Source organism: Mesoplodon mirus, assembly GCF_964341445.2.
Source record: "Mesoplodon mirus genome assembly, chromosome: 18".
NCBI lineage: Eukaryota > Metazoa > Chordata > Mammalia > Artiodactyla > Ziphiidae > Mesoplodon > Mesoplodon mirus.
This window is the reverse complement of record NC_138994.1, coordinates 49,821,972-49,830,297: the sequence shown is the minus strand read 5'-3', so window position 1 is coordinate 49,830,297 and position 8,326 is coordinate 49,821,972.

Here is an 8,326-nt window from a genome sequence, read left to right as displayed (position 1 = left end):
GCTGAAGAAGTCTTCGTGGAGGAGGTGACAGATGAGCTGGGCCTGGAAGTGGAACAAGGCTGGGCTGGGACTAGGGAAGAGGATGGAGATCCCCAGAGTAGCTGATGAAGAGGAAGTCAGTGAGGTCAGAACCAGATGGCTGTCAGCCCTGAACACCAAGGAACAAGATGTGGACGTTATTGCTCAGATGGCAGGAAGCCATGAGAAGCTTCCCATCAAGGCCTGTTCATAGGATGGGGATCGTATTGGCGATTAAAAGGCACGGGAGGGCTTCCCTGGTGGCGCAGTGGTTGAGAGTCCGCCTGCCGATGCAGGGGACACGGGTTCGTGCCCCAGTCTGGGAAGATCCCACATGCCACAGAGCGGCTGGGCCCGTGAGCCATGGCTGCTGAGCCTGTGCATCCGGAGCCTGTGCTCCGCAACGGGAGAGGCCGCAGTAGTGAGAGGCCCGCGTACCAAAAAAAAAAAAAAAAAAAAAAGGCATGGGAGGCTAATGAGAATGAGAAGAATTGATGTGTTTGAGCCCATGCTGTGCAAAGGAAAACACTGTTCTAACACTTTACAGGCATTCACTCACTTTATTCTCACATCTCTAAGAGGGAAATATTTTACAGATGAGGAAACTGAGGCACAGAGCAATTATATTACTTACCCGAGGTCACACAGTTAGTAAAAGGTGGAACCTGGATTTGATCCCAGGCAGCCTGGCCCCCGAGCCTCTCTAGCACTCTACCACCCCACCGGAAGGCTCAGGGCTCTTTCTCAGTCATGAAAATCAGCCCCAGACCTCACACCAAGAGCTGGGGGGCAATCAGACCAGGCCCTCCCAGCCCTGGGGCCAGGGAGGTGGGGACAATGCCCTTTCATTCAGAAGCCCCAAACCTGTAGCACCCTCCTGCTCAAAACAAGCATCCCAGGAAGCTCAAAACCCCACAACAAACACAAATCAGGTCCAGGCCATATGCCAGGCCTGGCTCTCCCAGGAATGCCTCCCTTTGGATACGGCTGGCTGCAAAACCAAAAATAAACCTGCTTCCCAACTAGCAGCTCTTAACAGCCCGACAAGAGAGCACCTATTAGCAGGAGCCTCAACAAACCTTTCAGTGCTGTTCTTTCTTGAAGCTTTGCCTCATTCTCTGACTGGTCCAAATCTAACCAAACTCAGTAAGCATGAAGCAACCCACACAGTGCTATCAGTCAGTCAGTCAACAAACCCTGAATCTGCCCTGCAGGCCCTGTACCTGATTCCCTACTGGAAACCAAGCTTCTCCCAGGACAGAGGGAGGGACAGGGACTAAGAGGCCATTTGCTCTAGGCTGGGGGTGGGGGGGTGAACAGGGACAAGATAGTCTGCACTGCCGGGCCTGAGGTGTGCCCAGCACGTGCACCCCATGGCAATGCACCTGTCAGAGCCAAACATTCTATAGAGATGGGGGAATTTCCAACTGCGATTTGGGGTGTCGGAAGGAGATGGTGCTTCTGTTTTACATAAGATTCACAAATTCACCAATCTCGACTAAAGGATGGTCTTGAGAAAAGACTCTGCCCAGCAAAGGCCTGGTTTGGCCTCTGGGTCTTTCTCAACTCTAGAGCCAGGAAGGACACTGCCCATCACCTGGGAGAGGCCTCCCTTCCCCTCTCCCCAGTCCAGGTGAGACATCCTGGGATACAGCTCTCCTCCTCCCCTCTCTGCCCAAAGCATCCATCTGCGTCTGGCTTCCGTTCAGGCTTTTGGGAGCTGGTCCAGCACCCGGCCTTGATCATTCTCGTCTCCTACTAAGCATCTCCTAAAGAGGGATGGAGAGCTGGGTTTGCAACCCGTGGATGAAGAGCCAAAAACAGAGAGTGGAGGCTAGACAAGGACCCAGGGCTCCTGCCTGCTGGCCCAGCGCTCCCTCACTCCAGAGAGGACTATGCACCAAATCCTCCAGCCACAAACCGCTGGCCTCTGCAGCAGCCAAAGCTTCTTCACCCCAGGATGCCTCTGGTGCAGATAATACACAGTGATAACAGCAACCTCCACTATCACTTACCAAGTGCTCACGATTAGCTAGGATATGTGCCCTACGACTCCGGCACCACTTAAGACTGACTCACCATGGGCTTTGAGGAAGCCACTGTTATCATCCCCAGGTTTCAGATGGGGTAAGTGAGGCGCCGAGAGGCTAGCTGAACAGCCCGTAGTCACACAGCTGGGAAGAGGCACACCCCAGCTTTTGACAGCTCAGTATGCTGTCAAACGCTTTTAGATGTTTCTAAAAGCAAACATCCAACTACAAAAGGGACTCACCAGCTAGACGCAGGCACACCCCAGAGCCAGCAGGCGCGGCGAGCTCGAAGGCCGTTCCACTCGAAGGGAGAGTTGAGCTGCTGTGGGGAGAAGAGGTGCCTCCCCTGCCTCCCTCCGTGAGGGTCCACGGCCCCTCCCCGGGCTGCGGCTGCTCCGCACTGACAGGGATGGGCTGTGGGCGCGCTCCGGCACTCAAGGAAAACGTTTCCAGCAATGGTAGCAGCTGCTGTTTCTGCGGCTCCGATTCCCAGAGGATCCCAAAGTCTTTCCCATCATTTTTGCCCTTTTTTTTCAGAAACCACTTAGCTGCTGTCCTTCCTCCAACCGTGCCGGGGCCACAATGCAATTAGCCACACGCAGCCCAGAACCAGCCAGAGCTGGTGACCTCAGCTCTCAAGGAAGAAGGGCGCTGCTCCGGCCTCCCAAACCCACCACTCTTGCAGACAGGCTGATCTGGGGAAACAGCTCAACAAATGCACTTTCACAACCAGAGATGTAAATGGAGCACTGCTCCATTTTCAAAATGCAGAAGGAATGGGAAGGGTCGTGTCACCCATCATGCAATCCTGGCCTGGCAATAAGGGACCTCCTGGTTTTGAGTGCTGCCTTTGCACCAACTCTGTGTGACCTGGGACAAGTGCCTGGCTCTCTGGGGCCTCTCATTCCCTGTGTGCCCAAATCTGGGGCAGGGATGATGGTGGGGGCACTTCTTCATCTGCCAGTTCTGGCCTTTCTCAATGGGGATTCCTCACGGAACCGCAGAACACAGAAAATGATGAGGGTTTATTTTCTAACGCCTCCTAGTATGATCCTAAAGGAACAAAAGAAAAGTTAATCCATCACTCCCAATAAGGCTTCATTCCCTCCCGGAAACTGGTTGAGAAAAGTCTCAAAGTCTTTCCAGGTGTGCATACAGGCTGTCGCCCAAAATGCCTGAGAAGGTGACCTAGCAGCTGCCCCTGGGAACTCAATAGGACTCCAATAAGCTGCGGGTCAGACACAGCCTGAAAAGAGCAGCCACATGCCAGAAAGGCCCACTGTAGCCCTGCCTGGAGTAACTTACAAGCTCTGACCCTTGAGTCAGACACTGAAGTGCAGACACCACATGGATCCGGCATGCCTTTCTACAGTTTACAAAAAGCTTTCACCACCCACTCTCCTAGGCCACGCAACAATCCTGCACAGTGGGAGGGTAGAGACTGTCGTAGCCATTTTACAGATGAGAAATCTGTGACATCTAGCAATCAGATGATTGCCCAAGTCACACTGCTGGTTGGGCCAGGAAGCTGGGCCCATTCCACCACGCCATACCATGTCCTCTGCTTGCACACCTTTTCATATGTGTGCCATTTGATATGTGCCTTAAATTGAAGCTAAAATGCTTCAATTAAAATGAAACTTGGGGGACTTCCCTGGCGGTCCGGTGGTTAAGACTCTGAGCTTCCACTGCAGGGGGCTCGGCTTAGAACCCTGGTCAGGGAACTAAGATCCCACATGCTGCACAGCCAAAACAAAAATAAAAAATAAAATAAAATGAAATTTTGGAACGACTAAGAACCTGCTGTATAGTGCAGGGAACTCTACTCAATACTCTGTAATGGCCTACATGGGAATAGAATCTAAAAAAGAGGGGATATATGTATATGTATAGCTGATTCACTTTGCCGTACTGCAGAAACTAACATGACATTGTAAATCAGCTATACTCCAATAAAAATTAATTTTTGAAAAAATGAAACTTGGAATTCATTCTTTTTTTTTTTTTGGAAATTGTGGTAAAATACCTATAACTTAGAAGTTACCGTTTTAAGCATTTTTAAGTGTACAGTTGAATAGCATTAAATACACCTCGGTATGGAGACAGTGCCATGCAGACACTGGGTCAGGCACAGCCCCTGGCTCACACACTGCCTGGGCCAGGCCAGGGTCTCAGCCCTGAGCTGCCCCCGGGCACAGCGGGTGAGACATCTGAGAAAGGCACTGAGAGAACCGGCCAGCCCAGGAGCAATGTCCAGCAAAGTGGTGGGTCACACACTTCTCCACCAGGACCGTCCCCTTAGCCACCAAGGTGATTTTTGCCTCTGGTGAGGACAACACATGTCACTAAATGTGTCCCCTTTGTAAGAGAGCCATTGGGGCTGACAACATCCCAGAGTCTACCTGGTACCGCACATGCTCCGAGGGCTGCAGGGGAAATCCTGGCCCTTCTCCTCCTTCCCCGACAGCTCCATGTTGGTCTCCTTGGCTGCCTCTCCTCGCCAAGCCTTTCCCCTCCACACAGGTGCTCCTCGGGACCCTTATCTCCTCCTTCCCCTCTCTGAGACCTTCACCCCTCCAAGAACCCATCTGACATTCCCAAGCCAGCGACTCCTTCACCCGGGCGTCCAGCCCTGCCCTCTCCCCTGGGCTCCATCCCTGCCTCCCAGAATCTCCAGGTAAACACCGCAAACCCCTTCCCCTCAGCACATCCCAAGATGGACCCCTCTTCCCCCCACATTCCCTCTCCTCAACACCCCTGCCTATAAAGGCACCAACTTTCTTCTGGTCACCAAGTCCGGCATGCTTTGTCCTCTCTGCCCTCTTCTTCCCTGTCCTCGCTGTCTGGGCTGTTTCTGTGGCTCACGTCCATCCCTCTCGGCAGCTGGCAGACAGTTCCCACCAGAAGCCCCAGAAGTGCCTCCTTTTCCCAGTCTAGGCTTCCCAGCCTGCCACCTCCCAGTCCATAGTCCTAGAACATTGCCCTGATCGTGACCCCCTTACCAATCAAGGCCCCACCCCTCCACCTGGCACCCTGAGCCCACATCTCCGGTCCCCTCTCCCACCGTGGCCCACCTCCTCCTGTCACCTAGACACACCTCCTCCCCAGCCACACCCACGGTGCCTGCCTCCACGCTTTTCCCCCGCCCTCCCTCTGCCCAGCATCCATCCCACTCAACCCACCGTTATGGCCCGAGTGGCAGGTGAGACCTATGGATGATGAGATTCTATCATTCAAATCCCACCTCCTCCAAACGATGCCTTCCTGGGTACATTTGATCGCAATGACAACAGTAATGGCAGACAGAGTGCCAGGTTCTGGGATAAGCACTTTAGAGGCACTATCTCATTGGACCCTTGCAAAGCTTCCCGAGGTGAGTACAATTTTGTTCCCACTTTACAGATGAGGAAATGAAGAGAAGACAGGCTATGTAACCTGCCCAAGAACAGTGACAACTGTACTAGTCTCAGCTGGAGTTTCCTAAAATTTGTATTGAGCTTTAACTTCTCTGATGTTTGTACCCGGCTTTGCAGATTTTAATGGCTCCTGGGCGACACAGGCTCTGGCGCCCTCCGTTTCCCTTCTCCAAGCCTAGCTCCGTGCCTTCCCCAAAGGTGCACGCTGGCCCGGCTTTATCTGAACAGCACCTGCCCTGAGTGGTTCCACTAAAGTTCAGAAAACAGTGTTGGGACGGGACCTCAGGGCTGGGCCTCACCACCATCAGTGTGGTTTCTGGGTCGTAACTTGAAACTCTGTGTTCTTGGATCTATGTAATGATGTGCCCATTAAAACTCCTTGTAAGTAGATCATGTTTTAATGATGACTTCTGGGAGGGGGCACTCCCTCCAAGCTCTGACGGGTACCAGAGGCAGCACGGGAAAGTGCTGGAGGTCTCACAGCAGGTGGTTGGGCCCCAGTCTGGTGTGACCTAGGCTAAAACTGCTAACGTCAATAATGGTCACAGGTCTCTCTCTCTCTCTCTCTCTGTGTTACTACCATGGGGCACACTGACCCTGGCAATGGGAGCCTAATAGATTTTTTTCATCCACCTGGGTTCTTCTCAGATTGGAAGCCAAAGTTTCTGGCACAGCTAGAAACCAGCAAACTGCCATGTGCTGAAAAAGGCTGATTACCAAAGTCGGGAACACTCATCCTGCCACCTCGGGGAGGAACCTGGTGGGAAGCAGGCCGTGCTAGACCCAGCCCCATGGAGACTGGTGAAGGCATGACCGCAGGTGCCCGTAACACCCGCCCCCCCGCCAAGGACAGTGACAACACCGCTAGTCTTGTCTTGAGCTTATTTCTAAATCTTGTCCTGATTTACGCGTCTTGCCTCCCAAATTTTAAATGGCTTCAGGGGTCCAAGATTCAGATGGAAAACAGCAAACCTGGAAGAAAACTACTTTCCTTTTCGCATTTGGTCTGTGCACTAGTGTCACGGGTACTCACATGAGTCAGCTCCCGTGGAGGGGAGGGCTCTGTGGGAGGGGTCCGTGTGCTGCAGAAGCAGATGCGCTGGCCATCTGAGCTGGGGAGGGAGCCGACATCCACTCGGCACCCCACGGCTGAGCCCTGCCCTGCAGAGCTGGGACCCAGAGAGAGGGACCAGAACAGAGTGAGAAGTGGTTGGCGGGGTGCAGGCAGAGAATGGAAGCAGGAGTGAAGAGGCCCAGCTGTGTCAGACGCCAGCTGCATGAACTTGGGCGGTAGCTGAAGCTCCGGGCCTGCTTCTTCATCCACAAAACAGGTGAGAGCACCTACCCGGCCTGCTTTCAGGGGCTTTGCTGGGGATTAGCAAGGATGTGGATGTGAATGAGCTCTGTGAGCTGGTGAGTCTCCAGGCGGGTCTGGGGGGTTGTACATCTCCTCATTATTTCAGCTCACATCTGCTGACTGCTGACTACTGAACTGTATCCGGCCATTAGCTCGAGGTGGTGACTAATTGTTTTCTGATGAAAAAAACAAGATTTCCTTAATGTTCATGAGTCACGCAATGAGCATCTCTATACCAAGAACATCTCATTTTCAAAGATGTGGCCTGTTCATCTAATCATGCCTGAGAAGCGGTCAGGTGTGACCCACCCTCTTTCCTGAGGCCCACTGTGCACTTTGCGAACCCAGAGCGGTGGCTAGGGTGAATAGGGTGGTCTCTGCCCTCCAGGAGGCTGGAGGATGGATAAGGAGGAAGACCTGCTAGGCTCTCTCTGACACTTACAGGGTGGGGCTCCCTGTAACAGGCACAAACCGGGAGCCAACAGGCCGTGCCAACAGCAAACACTGAGCGAGGTCCTGGATGCAGTTGTAATCCGGTGGCAGATATGCTGCAGGGGGACTGCAGCTGGCGGACGGCACCAGAGTCAGGCCTTGGACAAGGTGTAGGGTTCTGCCTTGTGAGGTGGACATCAGCCCAAGTTCAGATACAGGAGGAGGACAGGGCAGAGAACACCTAATAGGGACCCTGCCCCCAAGGAGCTTTCAGTCCACTTGAGAAGAAAAGGAAAACAGAGAACATGAAAGCCATGTAAACTTCATATGTATGTAGTCAAAGGCCAAAGGATGGTGTGTGTGGCCGGGACAGGGGAGCGAGCGGGAGGGCTGGCGTTCACTCCTCTGTGCCTGGCTGGTTCCAGCCTCACCATCTCTCACAGGCTGTTTTCTAGGTTCCTCTAATTGGGACCCTTCTCCTAACATCCATCCTCCAATCCAGAATACACACTGCCAGCTATTCTCCCAAAGCCCAGGAATCCCCAATCCCCTCCCTCCCCTCCGCTGCCCACAGGAGAAAGTCCAAACTCTCTGGCATCCACCACCCTTCCCCGTCTGCCCAACATTTCTAGCCACCACTCCCACGACACCCTTGCACCTGCCCTATGACCAAGTGACACCAGACAATTCACACACCCTGGTCAGGCCAATCACTTTAACATAAGCACATTTGCCTAACCTGACCTCGCTACCTAGAATGCCAAAGAAAGCGGGCTCTGGGTTTGGAATCCTAGAGTCGTGATCTTACATAAGTTACTTAACGTTTTTGTGTTTCGGTTTCTTCATCTGTGAAATGGGGATAATATACCCACCTTCTAGGATTATTGTGAAGATCAAATGAGTTCAAACAAGTAGAGTCCAGATTAGCTTCTAGTCCATCGTAGGTACTCAAAAAACGCTAACTTGGGCTTCCCTGGTGGCGCAGTGGTTGAAAGTCCGCCTGCTGATGCCGGGGACACGGGTTCGTGCCCCGGTCTGGGAAGATCCCACATGCCGCGGAGCGGCTGGGCCCG